Below are 22,304 nucleotides of genomic sequence, written 5' to 3'. Positions count from 1 at the left end.
AATAGCAGGGAGATACTATTTCCCAGCTCTCTTTCTTTAATCTACCAACAAGGAGTGGATAGAAAAGGAACCACAGCTCGATAGGCAGGAGGTTCCCTTTTAACATTTTCTCCAGGCTCAAGTTTTAGAAACACGACGAAGACATTTTCCTACCTTTGTTGGTTTGCAGACATAAGGATTGAAACATAAGGATTGTCATCAACACTTGCAGATAAAGTGAGAACCTTTATCTTGACTATTGCAGAGCAAAAATAAAGGACCTTTTTGACAATTTTTTCCCCCTATTCTTACATAAAGTTCCTTTTCTGGTTTTAGTTGTTCTTCTATGAAATAGTCATTCAGACCCAAATTCCAAGCACTTTCATATGCATGTGAGTGGCAGAGGGAAATAAAATATAACCTTGTAAACACAAATGACATGATGTGAACATGAAACCTTGTGAGAACTCTGTAGCTATGCTAAGCTAAGGAAAATCAGGAAAATTTGAACTCAGATGACTTAAGGAACACAGTTCAACTTTCTGCTGCCTTTATTGCAAATGAAGTTGTTGACATTTTTCTCACAGAACAATTTTTCCTGAAGAAGATCTGAAGAAGGAAAAAACATCCCGTGAAACACATTGACTTGAAAGAAAATCTGTTTTGCCATTTTCTGGTTTATTTTCTCATAATAACACATAACTTTTAATATAGAAAGGTTAAAAAGCTTCAGTGAAATGCTTCAGATGATTATTTTTCTTCATAAGGAAAATCCACAGTTTCAACTTTTAACTGGACAAAAAAGAGCATGGTGCAAACTCTCAGCATGTCTCTTGGGACAGATTTTACAGGCTCTCTCTGGAATAGTTGTAAGCTGTATGAGTAACTTGCAAGGTGTGCAGACGGAAAGAGAAGCCAGAGCATCATGTGTTGTCCTCGGCAGGTCTCGAGCCCGAGCGTGAGCCCCAGGTGCAGACCCCCAGCTCCCCCTTCCATTCGTTCTGCTGCTATCCGCGGGCTGGGCGAGGATTCCACCCGGCACCCTGCCTCCCACAGCTGGAGACGGCAGCATCCTTCCTATTGTAATATCACCCAGCTCCCAGCACTATGCTGATAAGATTTTGAACTGCTATTTATAGAGGCGCTTTCATCTCTTTTTTTCCAGTCTCTATCTTTCATATCCTCTGAACAGATAGAGTACGAATTTGCCCGATATGCATAAGCCTTACAATCTTTTGTGAGAAACTCAGTCTCCTCTGGATTAAATTTCTTTGCTTTTCTCTGTAGAAATCTCTACAGCTGGCTGAAAGTCTGCAAAGCCCAAATGCTTTCCCCCGCTCCCCCATTTCATTTACAGGGGGCTGTATGGCCTTCAGACAAAACACAGAAGGGCATTTTTCACACTGGGTCTTCCACTGAAAGGCAGACTGATTGATAACAAATATGGGGCAGCAGAAAAAGTACAACAGTGTGAGAAAAATCGTTCACCCCAACAGACTCAAATCATCAGGGAACATATTTTCATTTGCAATGTGACTAGCAGCGTGCAGGGGGGAAGGGAGCAGCAACATGTTCCCTCTCCCAAGAGGAAAATGCACCCCTTTTTTCACAACGCCACAACTGAAGTGTTAATGTTAAATCTGACACGTTTGTCATGACAGAAAATTTCTGCTAGCTAAAGTTAACTGTTTCGTAGAAATTACTATGAAAGGGTTGCTGAATACCAAAGAGCACCAGATTCTAATGCATTTCCTAAGACAGGCAGGGAATGTCCAATTTCGGACATCAAATATTGGCTGAAGCACATGGAAGATATGGATGCAGTGCATCCAAACGGCAAGTAAGTCTCAAGACAAAATACCCCATGCAACTTCCATAGGCTAAAGCAATGCACCTTATATGCAAAGCCAAAATGTGTTATTAGTCTAATAAAAGTTGTAAAAGCCTAATCGAAGAGCCATTACTAGTCCAGTTATGATGACGCTTAAAGTTATTGTCCAAATTATGTAATTATTACAGGAAAAGCCTAATGAAAAATACAGTTAAAATTGTATTACATGAACTCCCTCGTAACCACCCTCCCCGTGGTGTATTGCTGATCTTTCCCCTGCCCTTCTGGTTCCTAAGGTCAGTGGCACCAGCCTTCCCTGAGAGGAATGGGGGTTGTGTCACGGCCTCAGCACCCTGCCCTCCTCCCTGGGGGGAAATCTGACGTTGATCGTGGGGGTTATGATTACATGTTAGCTAACACAGACTCTTTCTTCGTTGGTCTTCATTCCTCCTTATACCTGTTTTCTCTGTGTGTAATACGTTTTACATATGCTGGATGCTTGTTTCTCCCGTGTTATCCTTAAAACCTGTTTTAGCCAGGTCCCAAGGCTGGCTGCATTCCTTTAGTCACCACTAATCAACCACTTCAGACTTACATTTATAGATCTTGGGCCGCTGTTGCCATCCTGTGCCTGAACTTTCAAGGTCTCTGTCACCTCATTCTTGTACTTTTTGGGGCCCTTGCTGTCCCTCGGGCTTTCTTCAACAGTCTTCATGCTATGGTTTCCTGCTAACATGACTGATATTTAACAGCAGCACAACCTAGTCACACATACATCCTTGTTCTAGGGGCATTAATTGTTCACTCTACAAAAATGGCGATCCATTATAAGGCAGCTAGATGGATAGTTACATAGAGATATAACGGTTTGTTAACTACTCATTATTAATATTCCTTACAGTAACATCACTTGTATGTTACGAGAACAGCTTTATGGCATTTGTGATGCACAGCCGGTGCAACCTGACCGGGGCAGGAGGCTTGCGCAGTGCACAGCTCCCTTGTGCTTCCTGAGCCGGAGCCTCGGCTGCTGCCGGCGGGTGGGAGCCGCGAGGTCAGTGCCTGCCAGGGGAATAGCTGGACCAGTACTCTGTAAAGGGTGGTGGAGTCGTCATCCGGGGCAGCGTGGGGCCTTTGCCAGTGTAGCATATGCTAGTCCTTCCTTACTGTGCACCTTTTACCTACCACTCTGCAGGGCATATTACAAGGCCACCTACTTACAAGATCGTTTTGACTTGGGCTTTCATTTCTTGTGTCAGGGTGTCTAAATCCTGTCTCTGGAATGCCTCGCTCTCTGCAACCTGACTTTCTAGATGCAAATTATCGTGCTATAAGTTTATTGTAGCTTTTCAGTTTGCAAGTCTAGAGATTTCCTTTTCCTAAAAAAAGCTCTGCCATCAGCTGAGGTCTCCAAGTTAAGCTCTTCTGTTTGTGAGTCGCACATCACTACACTCAATAAAGCTGTAGAGACCAGCATTTGCCCTCATTTCACACAACTCCTCTGTATTATGATTTTCTTCTCCTTTACGTGGATCATAAGTACTGCCATGGTTCCAGTGGACTGCCAGGGACGTGGAACGTCCCAGATCATCTGGTAGCAACAGCCAATCGTGCAAATGCCTTTTGAACGTGGGTAAGAGTTGTGCCGTTCCTTGGCTCCACCAAGGTCAGTGTGACTTGAGAGACTCATACCTTACACAAATCATGTGGGTGGCATCCTGCCTACTCTGCCCATGTCGCTCGAGGGGCAAGGGTGGGCAATGTCGGCGGTCCTGCCTAGCTGCCGATATCGGTCAAGGGGCAGGGTGTCATCCCCTAAATATCCCATAATAAGTCCTGTGCAATCCCAAACTGCTTTTCTCCTGCATCCCATAATGCGTCCCACCCCTAGGCAGAAACCCTCCTTAGTCCAAAAGGTGATCTGGGGAGCAGCTCCCAGTGACTCCTCATGATGGGTTTCATGCCTGGACGCTGGGGCTGAGGCCCTGCTTGGGCAGCCCTGGGAGGGGCCCAGGCAGGGTGTTTGTTCCTCCGAGTCCTTAATTTAGGTTCCCACCTGCCTTTGTGCCCCTGGCACTCCTCTGGGCACGTGAAGAAGGGCCTCTGATGGGCTGATGGCCCCTAGGATGGGCCTGGGAATAGCCGGGACAGGGTGTGAATTGGGCTCCCCCTGCCATTGTCCCTCCTGCTCCTTGCTGGGTGTGCAGACCAGCTTTTATTACATAATCTAACAGATTAAAATTAAAATTTGCAAACTACTTCTAAATGGTTCTGGCAATGGCTCTAGAAAGGCACTGAGCATGGATTTAACATACATGAGCACGCACCCTGGTGAACAGAGCAATCATGCTTTCAACTGCTCTCTTCCAGCCTATATGACTAACTTTTGGAAGACAGGTTGAGGTCTGTAGGAAGATGTCTCGCTGGTCTAACAGCCAAGGCTATTTATCCGTTGATTAATGACAGCTTTTTTCTGGCAACATGGAAAGCTTCACCTCACCAGCTGCAGACGACTTCAGTTTGTCAGCTTGTGTGCCACCCAGCACAGTACGAAGGGATAACTGTTGTGATCTTTCATCTTCTGCCCAGCCTTGATAGTCACTCTCTGGGATTCCTCATGCTGCCCTCAGTCTGTGGATTTCTTCCCCTGGGAATACAAACGTGGAAGAGACAAGCTAAATGACGTTATCGTAAGCCAGAGAGCACTCTAGTCTGCAGGACCTCCTCACTGGGATGTCATATGGCAAAGCAAAAGCAAACCCTTACCATGTAGCCATCTTTCTACTGCAGCCACGTCCATTTAACTGAAGCTGATACGTCCTCGTCTGTCCCTATGAAGGAAAATTCAAATAAAAAGGAATTAATTGCATTGCAAAGGCTGGGGGAAGGAAGAGTTGTGTTTCCAAAAAGAATCTTCTTTCATCTGCTAGCTTCTTTTCAAGCACCTGTAATATTAAGATGATCAGGACACTTCAGACTGGCCCTCTGCTCTTTAATCTCTGCTGAGTATGTGTGTATTGAAAACTTTTCTCTTTCTTATATCAGTGAAAAAATGTATAAGTAAGTGCAGAATGTAATTTTTTTCTATTAGATGTAAATGTAAAAATAGAATTTTCTTGAAAATTCAGCCTGCTGCCTGTTCAGGTAATTCACTGACATCAAAGCACAGACACACTTTAGTGACAATGGACAATTTAATCTGATATTTGAGAAATAAAATTAAGCATAAATTATGTAGACAATAACTTTTTTACCAGAAGGTAACAGCATTTTGAAAAAAATATATGGATTTATTACTATATCTTAGAGAGGTTTGTACTTTGCTGTTCTCCCTACGTGGACCATGAAGTTTTCAGAAATAAAAAAAAAATTAAACCCTTCCTTTTAAACATCTTCATCTATAGTTTTCTCAGATGTGGGAGTTTGGGAAGGGAGGAGTTTGGGAGGGCGGTTGTTTTTTCTCATTTTTTTTGCATTGGGAGAACCAAATCTGAGCAGCAGCATCTAATAGAGCCCAAGAGTCCAGGTCTAAAGCTATCGATATAATATTGGGATCAACTGGTCAATCCATCCCATTAACTTCAGGAACTTCACAGAGGTGACCAAGTTAGGATCTCCTCCACGGGCAATGCCACCTGAGCTTGGACAACAGGAACTGTCCACCTAAGAGACTCGCCGGTCTCACGGACCCCACAGGAGTCAAGGGCAGCTGCCACGCTCATATAGCAGCCTCTCCCATGTGCCCAGGGACCTCCTCTGGGCACGGACCAGCCTTTCTGAGGATATTGGCCAAGCTGAGGTGACACAGAGTGGGTAAGGACATTTCCCTCGCCGGAGTGGGTGATCCGGAGGGAGAGTTTCAGAAGCATGGAAGGATGCTTTCCATGGCTTGCAGCATGGAGCGACTGAGCAGGCATCAGCTTCGGACCATTAAGAGCTCTGCAGCCATGCTGCCATTCAGCTTCCTCTAAGAACATGCAGTTCTAGCGTGAGGCCAAAGCTATAATGGCTGAGAAGATTAGGAGTAGTGTTTGGTATATTTTTTCTCATGATAGAATAATAACAAAATAAAAATAGGTAGAAAAGTTATAGTCAATAAGCAAAAGGTGACTACAGAATATATTGTTTTGGTAAAAAAGCAATTACTACTTTGGTTATTACGGAGTCCTTCAGTCCCTTGGTATTCATGATGTATCTCAAGGTTCAGTAATAAACCTTTACCTTTCATAAATTTTGAACAGTATTTTCACCGGCCGCCACATTACACAGTTATAACTTTCACAAATAATATAATCCTCTTGTTCTTCAAATTGTTCTTGTTTTTCTTTTCTTTAAAAAGGACTGACAACTGCACTCAGAAATAGCCTGTGTGGCTTTACTTTTTTTAATTTATTCTTCAGAAAACATTTGTTCTGTTTAGTGCAAAGGATTTGTGTAGGCTCAACAAAAATGCCAGTGGAGTTATCAGAAAGTATTCTACTCACTGCAATGGGAATAGCTTCGGGCACATTAAACTTACGTTCCATCTCCTTCATTTACAGTATGGTGATGAAGAAAAGGAATTAATATCAAATCCCTTCAAGACTTCTCTGTCACTAAGTAGTTGGTAATGTTTGATTCCCTTCTCCTTGGGTGGTTAATTTTTACTGGCAGTAGGGAAATGTAATTACCTTCATTCTGGTATAGTTCTAGGCTATACCTGGTCTCCCAAACATACCAAGAGCATCAAAACTACCTACCACAGGAATTTCAACATATATATGTTAAAATTATATATTAGGTTCAGCAATTCCTTTTCCCCTACAGCAACAAATCTGGCTTTTGTGAGCTAGTATTGTATGAAATATAAGCTGTGCATTCAAATACAGAGAATTCCTTTGCAGAATTGTATTTTTTTGCCCATTTGAAATCCATTTTCAGGCTATATGTCATCTAATAAATACCAGATCCCAATTTATGTTCAGGTAGAGTATTATATTAGCATTCTTGGAACTCTGTCTCATTATTGCACCCTGCCTATATAAGATGAACATTTTTCTTTAGACACAGATGTCAACCTATATTGATGAGGTTCTCCCACTCCTAATAATTGGTATGAAATCATTCAACAGTCCCTGCATAGAAGTGCATAGCCCATGCTGTAATGAGCCATTCAGCATCCACATAAAAAGCTAGCAAGAAAACCACCTTCTCCAAAAGCTAAAATGACATATTAAAACTTGCAAAGCTTGGTATTGTATCAAAGAAAATTAGAGGGTTCTCTAAGGCTTTGAGTACGGCAGCACATGCACAGCCCTGTGTGTGCATTCCCTTACCTCTCCTCCGGTATGATGTGAAGGCCAGCATTTAAAGTTGCTTATTAACTTTTTTGCTTATAGAAGAATAAGCCAAAACTGTTCAAGATTGCACAGGGTCTATTTACGGTCCTTGAGTTAAGAGCTTGTTCATTTTTATCACAGAGCTCCATTGTCTTCAATTTGTTTTTCTTTTTTTGCTTTGCTATTGTAATAGGTCGGGCTGCTCTCTCAGGAAACTGCTTGGGAATACTGCTATGGAGCAACCGGAGGAGGAATCACCTGCAAAAGAGAAATTCAAGAGACCGTCTGGTCCCTGCCCCGCACTGATGGAGAGAATGCCCTGTCAGATCAGTGCCCAGTCATTTCTCGAAATTTTCTGACAAAGGGTATTCCAAAGCCTCCTGTGTCTCTGTCACTATGATCTTGAGAGTTGAATTTTTTTTCCAAAACTGGACTTACTTACATCTTCTTTTCTGCAATTAAACTGATTATTTCTTGCCAGCTGTGGAAAACAACTGGACACAGAAAGCAGTTAATTGTTATGCTCTTCACAGTTATCCTTTCCATATTAGAAATCTGTTATGATGTTCCCCGCCTCCATCTTCTCCTCCTAAACACAGGCAATTCTTTCAACCTGCCCCTCAGAGGTGACGTCTTCAAGTCATCCGTCTTTTTAATGTTGCCTTCCAGCTTTTGGCATGCTCCAGTTCATCTGCACTTTTCAAGGGGATTGTTCAACCTTTCTCAAACTGGTATAGCTGAAAGGTGGGGAAATTGCCCGAAGGAAGATCACCTTCACCCGGGATCCTGGGTGCTGCTGAAGACCCAGAGCCCATGCAGAGGCCGTGTCCCTGCCATCCGCCCCTTCCCCTCCCGGCAGCTGTCCCGGCGGATCCCCCAGTGCCAGTGGTGCCTCCAGGCAGGGGGGAAAAGGGACTTCCAGGAGCCCCTGCAAACACCTGCTTGGCCCTGTGCGCTCTCCCCCTTTCACCCAGTGCTCTGCCTTGGAAGGTCCCTGGGCAGAACCAGCGCCGCTGAAGGGGGGGGTCTTCCTTACCACCCCCTGCACCCCTGCTCGGGTGAAAGGAAGAGGAGAGAAGGGCACCACGGCTGGGATGTGCTTCTCTTTATGAAATGTATTATTTTACGTGGTCAGAGGGTGCATTTAAGGAATCCTGTGTCCGTCTCACATGGGCCATAGTGGGCGAGGGAAGCTCTAAGAATTCATCCCTGACCTGTGGTGGGGAACACCTGGAGATACAGCCGATGCTCCCAGTGCTGGCAGGTCTGCAGGGGTCCTGGACACCACGTTTTTTCCTGTTTTCCTCTGAGGCAGAGTGAAACTCTGCTGGGAAACGCTAGGCATTTTGTTTGCAGTGTATTCACCAGTGATGACTGAGAGGAACATGGAGAATCTCCTCGCTCTGGGTTAAATAAAGGTCCAGGTGGGAAAAGGCCAAAAAACAGAACTGAAAACAATCTTGTTGTCTGGTTTCTAATTTTTTTGCAAAAAAAGGATCTTTTTTGACACAGTAGCCACAGTTAAATCACCAACACAGAGGCATCTAATGTCATTTGAAATGTCCTACAGATCGTCCCAGCTGACAGATGTTGCTCCACAAGAGTACAGCCCTCCCATGGTTGTATATTCTCCAGTCCCAGACAGATGTCTCAGCTATCAAAAGCAGCAAAAACGACACCATGTTCAGGCAACTCAATGAATCTCTATATGTCTGCTTGCATGTCTGGACAAAAAAGAAAAACAAAACTACAAGACACGAATTAACATCAATTAAACATCCTTGTGCTTTTGCAGGCCAGACAGATTTCTACTGCCTCATGTTATGCAGATTTACACTTCCTGAGGATCTGCAGGTGCAAGCAGTATGATTTCCTGTCCTTGTGCAATAATAAAGGAGTTCACTCGTAACTTAACCTATGTTCACATTTGAGTCACTCTCTGGCCTACGTACCATTTGGTTTTATGAATCATCCCATAAGCTCCAAATATAGTTACTTATGTCAGAGAGTGATAACCAAATCCAAAACAGATTTCCATGGAAGTTTTACTGGAGGAACTGGGTGGAAAACTGAGATTTTACTCTTCATTTGAGCCAGCATCTCATTATCGTCTGTTCTTCCAAGTATGCTTCTGCCAGCTTTCTTGTCATTTATGTAACTATGCAAGGATGGATGTACATCCTTCCTAACCTCCTTCTGCAGTTAACAAAAAAGATAGACCCTCCAGACTCTAGGATTGTCAATGTGCATAAATAAAAAGGGCCAGGAAGGAAGTTGACACATTGAATCTTTGACCGTCTATAAGTTTCCTTATTCCTTGATATGTTTTTTGATTGCTTCAATCAATTCCCTCTAAGGTATCACCCATGCTTAGCCCAGAAGGTAGTAGAATAGCTCCCTCAAGCAGATGTTCCACTTTAGGACATGTATCTTCCATCTCATTCTATGGAAATATCACTTTGATGGTCTAAAACACAGCCCTCCTCTTGTCTCAGGCACAGAAAAGAACACACAGAAGAGCAAACCCAGCTTTGCGGCAGAGGAGCATCCACATGGGCCCAGAAGAAACCCAGGGCCAAGTGCCCTGCAGCTTAGACATCACCAATCTATCTGCACTAACGGTGGGAGCAATACAGACATGAGCCAGTCTGCACCAGCTGGCCATGCAGCCAGGCCTTGTAATTGGAAGGTTATCTATCATCTCCCCTACTAGAGACAGCTTAGGACAACAAAGTCTTTAGTTTAGGTGGCACTGTGCACCCAAAAAAAGCCATCTGAAAGCTGTATGTTGCTGGGTATTAGCAACTGTGGCACAGATTTGTGGATCCCATCCAAAGGGGTTAGAGGGAAGTTACAGCCCACATGGGTTTTCCCTTTCCTGCTCCTGTCCTCATAAAACTGAGTCACAGGGAATTCCTCCAGGCAGGCCAAGGGCAAGAAAATCCCCATTATACGCATAATGGGAAGTCCCAGTGACCAACCCTTTGAGACACTTTGATATAAATTGTGAGGGGGACAGGAAGGGATAATTTCTCTCAGTGTTCCTTAGCAGTTATGTGTTCTTTCATATTGAAGGAAAACCATATAATTTCTCTCAGCAGATAACCTAAAATGTTTCTGTATGGTGAAAAATACTTATTAACATGCAGAAATTGCAATGTATAAAATTACAGCTTTTAATTGAAAATTGACATTGATACAAGTATGTTGCTCGAAAGGAAAATATGGTTTGTGATACTAGCAGTGTTGAGCCCCATAGCGGGCTGTTATTTACTGATGGTTTTATACATACAAAGTATACAACCATTAGCAAGCCACTTCAGTAAATAAGTAGGGTACAACTGCAGTTAACAGTCCTTACAACTGAGCCAGCACTGAATACAGGCTCTTCTGATCTGCACGCAGACATTTCCCCTTTAAGCTTGCTGCTTACGCTTATGTGTGAAAAAATGAGCTCTCTTTTTTATATGATTTGCCTTTCTACGTTATCTGCAGAATACAAGAATAGCGGCAGGGCTGAAACCCTCCAGCATGACTCGGAGAGCTAAGAAAAGCCACCAGCCACCCTGCTAACGCGATGAGAACTCACACGCAGAGCTGCTAACGGCTTCCCTGCAAAAAGCCTCCCGCACGCGAATACATCTCTGCTCACTGTCTTCCTATCATCGCTTCCATAGGTATATGTATACACACGGTGGGGCTGTGTGTGGTGCAAAAAAAGTGGCCTCAGTGAAGTCAGTTGTAATACTCCTGGTGAGCTAAACAGGGACAGGAGTTTGCCTCAGGTCTTGAAGTCAATGTGCCTGTGTAAAATTACATCTAAACTGTGGGCCTGAGCATAGCGTGGGGTGTTTGCATTTTGGTTTACCCTGGAGGGAACCCCGGGAAAGTCAGTGTGTCAAAAGTTTGACATAGTCTCCATACATCACCAGTCCCCTGGCTGAAGCATGAAGAACGTGCCCCTACCACGCTGCTGCGATCCACGGCCAGCCCGCGTTCCCCGAGCACTGCAGCCCAGGCTTTAACCAGATTTGCTGTTCCAGTAGGCACACGATCCCCCAGCGTCAGCTCACCTTGTAACCCCGTTTATTGCTAGACCCATCTTAAGAGAAAAGCAAAATCATATTTATTGTCACATAAGACAGAAGTAATGTAATTTATTTATGGAATTGGGAACAAAGTTACAAAAAAAAAAAAAAAAGAAAAATACTGATAACAGCCACCTGAAGTATTTCTCTGTCCTGATCTGCTCTGTCAGGAGTCGCTTGCAGATGTTGCCGCCATGGATAATATAATAATATAATAATACCATAATAATAACAAGCAAATACCCACCAGAGTGTTATTTTGGAGACCCTGCCTCTTCTTCTGCTCACAGTCCCCTCTTTATATGCTTTCTTAAAAAAAATCTCTAAATAGTAATGAACCTTCAAAATTTGTTCCATCTCTCAGTATTCCCCTCTTCAGCTATTAACGTCAGAGTTTGCACTGTATTTCAGCTTCATTTCTTTATTCCCCTCCTGCCAGTCGGTGCAGACAGGTCCCTCGAGGCCGGTTCGGTGTGTCCCTAGCTGCCCGGAGCGGCTAGCCAGGTCCCAGGTGATGTTTAACCACTGAGGTAAGTGCAGCAAAGCAGGTCATTTTACTGAACTTTCACATTTCCACTATGCATTTCCATCACCGGTTCAGCCAGTCCTGTGTTTTATCGCAAAACTTTAAACATCATATATTTACTGTTCCTTAAGATATAGTAGCACTTCGCTAACAGCCAGTTCAGCAGGTTTTCCTCCCAGATAACAGCGCCCAAACACGCTCCGTAACAGGGACAGACAGCAGAGCGGAGGCGAGGGCTACGAGCCTGTTGCCTCGGGCTCGGTGCAGTCTGCTCTGGGTAAGCACTTTGCTCGGGGTGAGGCTGAAGAGGCTCAGAGCAGTGCAAACAAGCCCAGAAAAAATGGGCTTGCACTCGGCTGTGTGCGTTCACGTTCACTTCCAGGGACGCCTGTGCCCTGCAGACACCCACACGCCCCCTCGAAATCCAGCCCTGAAAATGGGGAGCTTTAGCACAGAGAGGCTTAATCCCTGCTTCCCGGTGTCCTGGGTGAAATCTCGGCCTCGAGCACCACTGGGAGCGTGGGAGGTCGCGTTGCCCCTCCATGCCCAAGGACAAAACACTGTCATTCTGATTAGCAACCCTTCAGAGATGCTCGTGCAGCCTGGCCATGCGGCAGTACCTGACGCCCTCGCCTCCGCACCAGTTTTCTGTTCACAGCGTGAAAACAGAAACCATTACTGACCAGCAAAACACAGCAGATCAAAAGCCAACCCTTACTGCAGGGAGTGTTTCTCTAATTAGGGCACCTTCCCGATATCGCTGGTTTTAACTGCTATGGCAACAGGCGGTATGAACATTAACAAATCGAACGGAATGGGAGGGGGGGCTCTGAAACAAACAGAAAGACCACGTTACATGAGTGGACTGTGCAAAATGACACAAACAGCAGTGAGTCTAACATTGATTTACTAAGTGATATGCAACAGGTACAAATTTCTTGTGCCTAGAAAATAGGATAAGAGGTATAAAGACTTATCAGCTGAATCCTGGTAAGTTGTACCCGGTATAATCATCTCAGCATCTTGAAGTGCAGATGCATTGGTTGAAGTAATCAGCATTTGTTATCTACAATAAACCCGAGCAATTATTTTTCAATGTAAAAATGTCTTTAAAGCAAATTCAGGGCTGGGCAGCGGTGCTAAAGTCGTTCCTGCTTCTCGCGGCTGCAGTGCTTTCCTGAAGGAGCCAGGACCAGCACCTCGTACGCTCCAAAGACCAGAGGGCAAACGTGGGTGCTACGAAAGTCCTCCTAAAGCAGGACTGGCAAGCAGGAGAAAATAAAATACAGCTTTTATTCCGCAGTTACAGACAAACGTAGATACAAAAATCAAAATAATGCAAGGCAAGTGTATTTCAAGAGAAAGGGACTGCAATATGAGATAAGGTACTGGAACAATATACTTAAGGTATGACACGTGATTCCTATTCTCCTTACTTCTTCTCATTTCTAGGGGGAATCCAGTTCATTTTTATCCCTTTTTACAGGCAAGCCCGTACTGCACTGTGTTGGGATTACCACAAAATACATGGAAACAAGAGTTTATGAAGGGACAAACCCAGTAATTTCTTACCTCACCCCATTGACTGCAGAGCCATTTTTCTGACTTTCTCTTCTTAAGTTCTTTTTAACATATATATACATTAAATTCATATACACAGAGCATAATGTAACCAAATCAAGAAAAGGCAAAGTTGCTTCCTCCTAGAAGATCACCAAGAAAATAAACACAGAGTGATTACTACTGAGGATTCTTAAACGCTGGAATGCTGCTCACTCACTACCGTTACTTGTTATGTAGCTATTTATTGTTATATAAATATAACTAACTAGTTACACCAGCTAGTAGGAGCCATAAAAACAGGTATCGTGCGAACTGGTATCAAACCCCATCAGACTGTCTGTCCATCAAGCAGTCTTCTAGGAAAACCTTCAAGGGACAATACACATTTATTCCTCAATAGGTGATATTCCTTCCTCTCGAACCTCGAAAAGAAAATACAAACCAGCAAGGTCCCTGACACAGGTCTGTGTGCTCCTGAGGGTGCACAGCACCTAGCACAGCTGAGCTCCGTCCTGATGGAGCTTGCAGACGCTAATAATAATTAGTCAGTTCAAAGCTACCATATTGAAAGCATACACATTAATTTAAGACATTCCAGAAAGAAAAGAAAAAAAACACATTAGCTTTGAAGCTGAACTCAGTCTGTCCAACAGTGTCAGAGGCTGTAAGGACCTCCTAGGTGTTCACCTGCCTCTTGGGGGTCACAGGACCGTGGCTAAAACCGAGGTGCTACCCCCCCTTGCAGCACTGCCATCTCCCCGGTGCACCCATCACCGGGGCTCTGCTCACTGCTCCTTGCTCTCCATTCGCCAGAGCTCCACAAACTCCTCATGGGCCATCAAAGCAGAACCTTAATTTCAGGAGATTAGTTTGCTCTTCGGGCAACTTATTATAACTTTAGCTTGAGTTGGAAATAAGGAGTGAGCGGTGTATTTAGTAGAAATGTTCTCTGGGCTATACAGCAACACAGTAACAGTGTAAATGTTCACAACAGCTGAAGATGTCTGTAATCTACTTCACTGGTTTCAACATTGAAATTTGGTCTCCCCCAGCAGACATGCTAAGTCCTTACAGTGCTGAAAGAATTAATGTTTAGCGCACAGTTCAGAAAAAGAGTTTTGCTGTTTAGAGGCTTAAATTCATACAGCATGTCTATGAAAGACAAGACTTGAATACCTATGGATTCAAACATGTTCTGTTTTCTTTTCCAAGTGTATGAACCCTATGCTCAAGCAGTTCACTCTACATATAGTTTTCTAAATCCTTTTAACAGACAAAAGTAACCTTATTTTTAGTCCACAGTGTTCCAAGTTTTATCAGCAGAATACTGTGTCTCATATACTCTTCCAAAGTTCAAACACAAATACATGCTGAAAATAAATAAACTCTGCTTGCTTTGCTAGCTCTACTTACTGGGACGTTCTTGCCTGTTTTTTTTTTGAACTCTAAGCACTGCTGCATATTTATGGATTTGAATACATACAGCATTAAAAAGGAAGGCAAGTGAGTTTTCTAAACACCTTCTGTAAAGACCACCTGAAACAAAACTCGAGGAAAGGCTGGCCTTGCCACAGGTTCGCCTGTTCATCTGCAGTAACTGCAGAGTGCAACAATTTTTTAAAGGCGGAAAAGAGATGCTGGACAAAGGGAGCTTGCTCCTGCGGGTGACACATGGGGTTTCCTTTCCTTACGGGTGAAGTTAACCAAGTGCTCTGCTATGTTTCATCAAGTCTCTTCCAGAAGTCTCAGGACTAGAGAAGCTGCGGCGAGGAGTGCAGGGAAACAAAGCAGCATGTGTTAGACAGGACTGCAAATACCAGTAAACCCAAGGAGGGCTGCTTTGGGCACCCAAGGAGCAGAACTGTTGTGAAATGGGATCAGCATCTGAGACCAAGCCACACTGGGCAGTGAAGTTACCATCACAGCCGAGCCCTTGACCCCACAGCAGTACAGGTTGGCCCAGTGTGGTTCCTTCTCTGATCCAGAAGAGTTTTTCCCAGTTTGCAACTAGCATGAGCTACCTGGACCGCAGGCACCATATGGCTACCGTGCCTCGCCGTGCTGCGGGCTGCTTCCCCGCCGGGACTTCCCTGGCAGGACTAAGGCATTCTCCCAAAGGAGTTGAGAAGTGATAGAGCCTGGCTCAAGTACTTACATGTCATGCTTAAAGAGTACTTTCAGCTCTGTCTGGTAAAGCATTATTGCCCAAATGATCTTGTGAACGAGGAGAGAAGGAGGAGCTGTCCCTTTGCCAAGCAGCTGCTGTCAGTGCGTAAGGCGCAGGGAAGAACCTCCTGTGTCCTGCAGAGTGGAGCGACAGAGAGCCCGAAATGCTTGAAGACAAGAAAAAGCTCAGAATTACAGCGAGCTACAGCCCTCTGGAGGTCATGAACTTCAACTCTCCGGAGCTGAGAGATGACTGGAAAGCTGTCTTGAGAAACTCAGCCCCCCTGAGATGACCACTGAAATAACCTTTTGTCAAGCAAGTTATGATATAGTTTACCCATTCCTGCTTTCAGACGCAAAAGTGTCTACTCCCCAAACATGAGCACCTATAACCTTCCAGGTCCGTACAGATCTAGGAGGAAAGCTTGATCTAGCTGAAGAAGGTAGACTTGTGGCTGAAGAGGGAGCAAGGTACAGAGGAAGAACAAGGTCAGAAGAATTGTACCTATGTCCTGCAGCACTTGGCCCCAGGAAAGGGAGTATTGCTTTAAACATCCTGAACCTGTGGGGAGAAACAGGACCAGCCGGTGGGAGAGGACTGCCCACAGCTCTGGGGTGGGGAGGGAGCCTGGCCCAGCGCTGTGCCCCAGGGGAGGGGAGACGTGCAGGAACGAGAGCATCTGAGAGCCTGGGGCTTTGCTAACGTATCTTCCAGTTATGAAACATCACAACGATGGCAGGTATCACCTTGATAAAATAGGCCTTTCACTGGAAGGAAGCTAAAAGGGACCTAGAGAACATTTTTTGCACTCTGTTAAATTCTGCATGCTTTATGGTAGTTTCTGTTGAATTTTATTTTCCCTGTAGTTTTAAAACTTATCCCCCAGAATTGTATAGTTAGTTTGTCTCTCTTTTAAAGAAATAAATTGGCTCAAAAATTTTCTTCAAATATTATAATTTTCTATGAAGATTACTTAGGGGCCACCCAAAAAATCCATAATCACAGAAACTTCAATTACATAAACAGCAGATATGGATATTTTACAGATGTGTATCTATAGGTGGTAACTCATTTTATGCAGGTTTCTCAAATCAAACAATCCATGGGAGGGAATGAAGAAGTTCTTTTCTTTACCAAATGTTTTTTTTTTTCATTTCTTCTGTCAAATGGAAAGTAAACATCTTGATACACACCATGTGTTCTAAATAAATACAGAAATCGAGTTATTTTCTACATCTTCAAAATATCACTCATTATCGTCAAATCCTGCCACCTCATACCAAATAATTTATTAATTTATAAGCAGCCAAGGGGAATGGATTTAGATAATACCTTTATATATAATTGATAACCTCAGTGTTGCAGATGCCTTTGAGTCAAATAGCTGGACCAAGCTACCCCAGCCTGACTGAAGAGGTTTTTAGTGAAATGTCACAAAAGCGTGTGATGAGTTATTGCCCGACAACACTGTATATGGGTTCGTCCACTGACTGGACAACTACGCACTGCCTGCAGCTGCTGCGAGTCCTCCATACTTCCCGCTTTTAACATGGCGCAGTTTCTGCAGGCGCTGATTTTCAATAGCTTGCAGTGAATTATGTTGTCCCAGTGATGAAGTTTACAAAAATCACAAAAAGTAATCTCTTTTCCATTTTTTAAGAAAGGGGTTGGGCTTTGTTACATTCATTGAATTTGTTGCCCAGCCTCATGCCTAATGTTTTTTCCAAACTTTTTTTTTCAAAAAATCCTAAAGGCCCTGGCTTTTTCTTGCACTCTTAAAAAGTATCAAGTCTCCCAGGTTTTTATTCTCAAAAGGAGAGAGATGGGAAAGAACAGAGGAAAATCTCTTCCTACCCCTTCCTCCTATTTCCCCAAGCTCCCCCCATCTCCCCCATAGTTTGAATACCAGATGTAGCTGCAATGGTGATGGAAGCGGGTGTGGGTGGAGACGGTGTCTGAGGAAGCTTTGATGTCTCCTAACTCTCACGCCCTTCAACGAGCAGTAGAAGTGGGTACACGTCCTCTGGCTTTGCTGGTGCAGCCAAGAAATGGCTGAGCATTTGTAGGTCCAGCTCGTGGCTCCTGCTCCCTGCGGCGCTGGGCCCGAGGCAGCAGGACAGGGCAGGGATGCTCTGAGTTGCCAGCAGGCTGGTCTTCATGTGGGCAGAGGAGTCCAGGGGCTTGCCTAGTGGTGGTGGTCCTCACCACCAGTCAAAATTTCTCCATCCTCCCCATTTCTGTGAGCAGGAAGAGAGACCAACTCACCCGAGACATTTCGAACGTTACTGGCCAAGACCGTAAAGGGAAGTATTTTTCCATTGGCAAACCCTGACTGTGTTTGCTATTACGTAGCATGCCACAGAATAAAAGACACACTTCTGGGTGGCGTAGAAGGGAAAATAAGGTGAAATTTCTTTTTATACTGCAAGATATCTTTTGTGGAAATCAAGACCATGACTGTGGATTCAAGTTGTGCTGAAAAGACCTTTAGCTAGCACATTAGAAACATTTTCCTAACATCAGAAACCCCCTTTTCAATTCCTCTGCCAGTTTCTCTCCTACGGACCCTGAGATTTAACTACTACAAAGCAACACAGAGACTCTCCCTCACAGCCGCAAACTGGTTTTTTTTATTTATACTTAGGCCCTATTGTCATAGTCATACAGAGAAAAAGGCACATTTTCTTTTTCCAGGCCAAGGGCGCGCTGCTGGGTGTGAACAGGCCAGGTGCAGCCCTTTCATAGAGAGACAGATTCAAGTTGAATCAAACGGGGTGAGGGAAAATCATGTAAGACACTCCACACCACTTAAGAGTTGGTCACTTTTCTTGGGTAGAGCAAAGAGGACACCAAGGGGAAATGAAAGCTCTACCTTACCCCTGATGGCTCAGTTTGGCGTGACTAGTACCACTTAAAGCAATTGCTCTATATTAGCCCAGGGAAAGCCCATTAAGGTCACCGGGAACTGGTGATTTCACTTCCACTAGCAGAATAAAACATCTGGGAGTTGTTTGCACTAATATCACTGTGGAAAATGAGAATACATTTTGTCAGCAGCATAGGAACAAACTCTGACAATGACTTGGCTTTGATTTGGGGGGGGTGATGATTGTATCAGTGAGAGTAAGTAGATGTTTTAATTTTCATCTGTAGCAAGATTTATTTTGAAGAGTTAAAATATATTCCAACATATGCACGCACATACACATGCACACACACCCCTACCCACAAAATTTGGTCTGCTTAATTCAAAGCATATTAGAACATTTTGCCCTTGGGTCTACAAACAGTTCATCCCTTAAGGTATCAATATGCCTTATGTAGTATAGAGAATTAAATGTAAAAATACCCATACTTATGCCAGTATACACAAGAAAAAGCACTGATACTGTAAACAGCTGAGCAAGAAACTAACTCCCCTTGTAGGAGCAGACAGGGATGTGATTTTTCTCTCGATGCAGTATCTGCCTCTTTTTAGGACCCTATACATTCAATTCACTTGGAGCTGTTTCATTCCAGAAGTGGGTGTCGTACAACTTGCCACACAGCTGTTGTCAATTAATAACAATGGGATATTATAATAAACCGAATAGCCTCTTAGTTCACATCCTGCTTTATTTTCATGCCTCTCTCTCGAGAAAGCCAATAGGCAGCTGCTCTGTGACTTTAAACTGGTCCCTATTCATTTCCTACGGGATGTGCCTGGACACCGAAATGTATTATGCATGCACACCAACACAAAGGAGCCTCGTTCTTGCTTCCAGCGTGTGAAATAATACATTGGATCTGATGGTTATATAAATAGTAGTAATTATGCAGAAAACAGCCCATGTTCCCTTGGTAATGGCACCTCATTAATTTTGCTGAAACCTCCCTAAATTATAGCAATGAATTCTGCTGTCAGGTTTTGGTTTGGGCTTTTTTGTTTGGTTGGTTTTCCTTTTCATGAGCAAATTGTGCCATAGAAGAGTAAGACGGGAACATTTCTGCTGGGTTGGAATAGACAAATTGCCCATCATATGAAACAGCAGTGGGAGAGAGGAAGGGCTGTGATGGATAGTACACACTAACGTTGTGCTTGCTAACAGCTGTAGAGAAAGTATTACTTTGACAAAAAAATTCAAGAAGTAGTTGCAGAAGCGGTGAAGCCCAGTATCCAATGGATTTGTGTCTTGTGGGTAGCTGAATCGCATGAAGGCCGCAGCATGAACTCACCGTGTCAGTAGACATGAGAGAACCCTCTGAGGAGAAAGAAATAATAGGAATTTTGAGAAAAACTGCAATTAGCCAGGTTTTTTTTTATTAGTAGTAGTAAATGCCAGATAATCTCCTTAGGAGCCAACAGTTGACAAAGGAGAGGACTCTTCGCTTGTTACTGACCCTGGGCGTTGTGCAGCTGAAAGTCAGCCAGGAAACACAAATCACTGCAGGCCTTGAACTCAGCCAGAGCATCCCTTCGGTCTCCGTAAGGATCCTCTGGCAACGAGTACGATTTGAGCTCAGGCTGGAATATCTTTCCCTCAGTAAGGAAATGAGTGGAAATGCAGTGTCTTTGAGGCCTTCAGCAGTCTGTCAAATCTGGTCGAAATTGAGCCGCAAGTTTGAAAGTTATTGAGAAGGGAGCTGATAGTCGAAATATCTGTGCAGCAATGGAGTATGAGCTTAGTTTCTTTGGAAACGAGGCTAATAATAGATACACTTTCATTATTGTCACCTTTCTGGTTCCCAGGGCTAGCTGATAATAGTGTCACCAAGCTGATGGCATCTACATAAAAGTCTACACGTATTCCTCTCAGCCCCTCTGTCTTTGGAGGTCCAGGCCTTTAATACAGGTGTTTCTTTTCAATGGACAAACTCTAGAGAAGTAGCCTTCTACTCTCTAAAATTAAGTATCACATAACTTTTCACACAGAAAACTGCTCCAACTGAATGGGTAAAAGGAGTGACCGACATCAAGACAAGACACCGTTGGCAGGTGCATTGTTAGAGATCAATTTGCTTGCGTGCTGAAACAGTCAATGAAAATGTAGCTCCCTATATGTGGCCGGTGTTCACGGTGCAGCCTGGGAGCAGGCGGTCGCAGAGACTCCTTTCTCCTCACGCACGGAGATGGAGCAAGCAGCTACCGCTCCGGTGATGTTGAACTCAAACAGCCTCAGCGCTTTTCAAAACATAATTATTTCAAAACATAATTCTTTCAGTCTTTATGCCCACTTTCAAAAGACTATGAAGAGGCTTCTTCAAAGACTGAGAAGAGACTCAAAGCTATTTCGATTTGTTTACAAAATATTGGCTAGATAACTAACTCCACAAATCCCAAGGGTGTGTGAAATTTTGTCCCTTATTGCTCTTTGTGAAGGCCTAAAAAGGGTTTTCTTTGGTTTGCATTTGGAAGGAGGGGAATTTTTATTGTAGAGCCTCCTATACAAACTAACATTGATTGTTAAGTACGGTGTTTCTAATGCATTTTATTTTATTCTCTATACTACTGGATGCAGTAATAGGAACAGCTAATTGGGTTAATTCACTGTTGTTGCCCTGCTGCACATACAGAAGCATACAGATTCAACTGCCATTTCTCAAGTTTGCAACTTCGGTTAGTTATCGGTGTGTTTCTGATTTTTTTTTTCAATACTTTGTTAATTTTACCTCATCTAACCTTGTAACTCCTGATGAGAAAAGTTCCCAAAGAATCCCAAGAATCAATTATTTCATGAGTTTCCCTCACTCCCAGCTATGTCCCAGCTTTTACCCTGTCTGGTTCTCATAACTGAAAGTGTTGATGAATGCTTTAGTATTCATGTGCGCCGTGCCTTTCTGTCTCATGTGGTCTGCAAGCTGCAGCTATAAAATGTCACTGTTTTATTTCATTCTGGCTTATTCATTTCTTTCATAAATTGCATGCCTGTGATATGTTTTCCCAAACGCTTCTCAACAAATATGACCATGTTAAAGAATCTTGATACAGCAAATAGTTAATAGAAGTGTAAAAACAAGTATTAAAATATAGTCTGAAAAAATGAAAACAAAATTTGTGTAGATGAAGTAATTGGCATGAGTATGTGGTATTTCTAAAAAGGCCAGTGGGAAGGTTGGAGAACACTAGGGAAATCCCTGGGCCAGTTCTCCTTTCTATTGCAGTGAGTGCTTGAAGTGTACGGTTTATTATAGCCAACACACCTGTAGAGCCAGGTCATCACTTTCAAACTCAGTTAGTCTGACATTTAGAAATATTGAGTATATACAGACTGTCGACTAGAGGTAGGAGTTCTCAGTGACTGTAAAAAACAGTGTTTTCTAAATTAAATCCCCAAATGAGAAAAACATCAGTCAATGCCTTTCTCACTAGCTGTTTCAAATTATTCTCTTATTTCATTGTATTGGGTTTATGTGGCAAGGTTTTGGTAGCAGATGGGCTGCAGGGGTGGCTTCTGTGAGAAGACACCAGAAGCTGCCCCCACGTTGGACAGAGCCAGTTCCGGACAGCTCCAAGACAGACTCGCCAGTGGCCAAAGCTGAGCCCATCAGCGACGTTGGTGGTGCCTCTGTGATAACATATCTAAGAAAGGGTAAAAACCACTGCACAGCAGCTGGGAGAGAGGAGTGGGAAAATGTGAGAAAAACAGTCCTGCAGACACCAAGGTCAGTGAAGAAGGAGAGGGAGGGGATGCTCCAGGCACTGGAGCAGATATCCACACTGCAGCCCATGGTGAAGACCACAGTGACACAGGTTGTCTCCCTGCATCCCATAGAGGTCCACAGTGGAGCAGATATCCACCATGCAGCCCATGGAGGACCTCACACTGGAGCAGGTGGACGTGCCCTGAAGGAA

The sequence above is a fragment of the Calonectris borealis genome, chromosome 1 (genome assembly GCF_964195595.1).
Source record: "Calonectris borealis chromosome 1, bCalBor7.hap1.2, whole genome shotgun sequence".
Classification (NCBI taxonomy): domain Eukaryota; kingdom Metazoa; phylum Chordata; class Aves; order Procellariiformes; family Procellariidae; genus Calonectris; species Calonectris borealis.
This window is presented reverse-complemented; position numbering follows the sequence as displayed.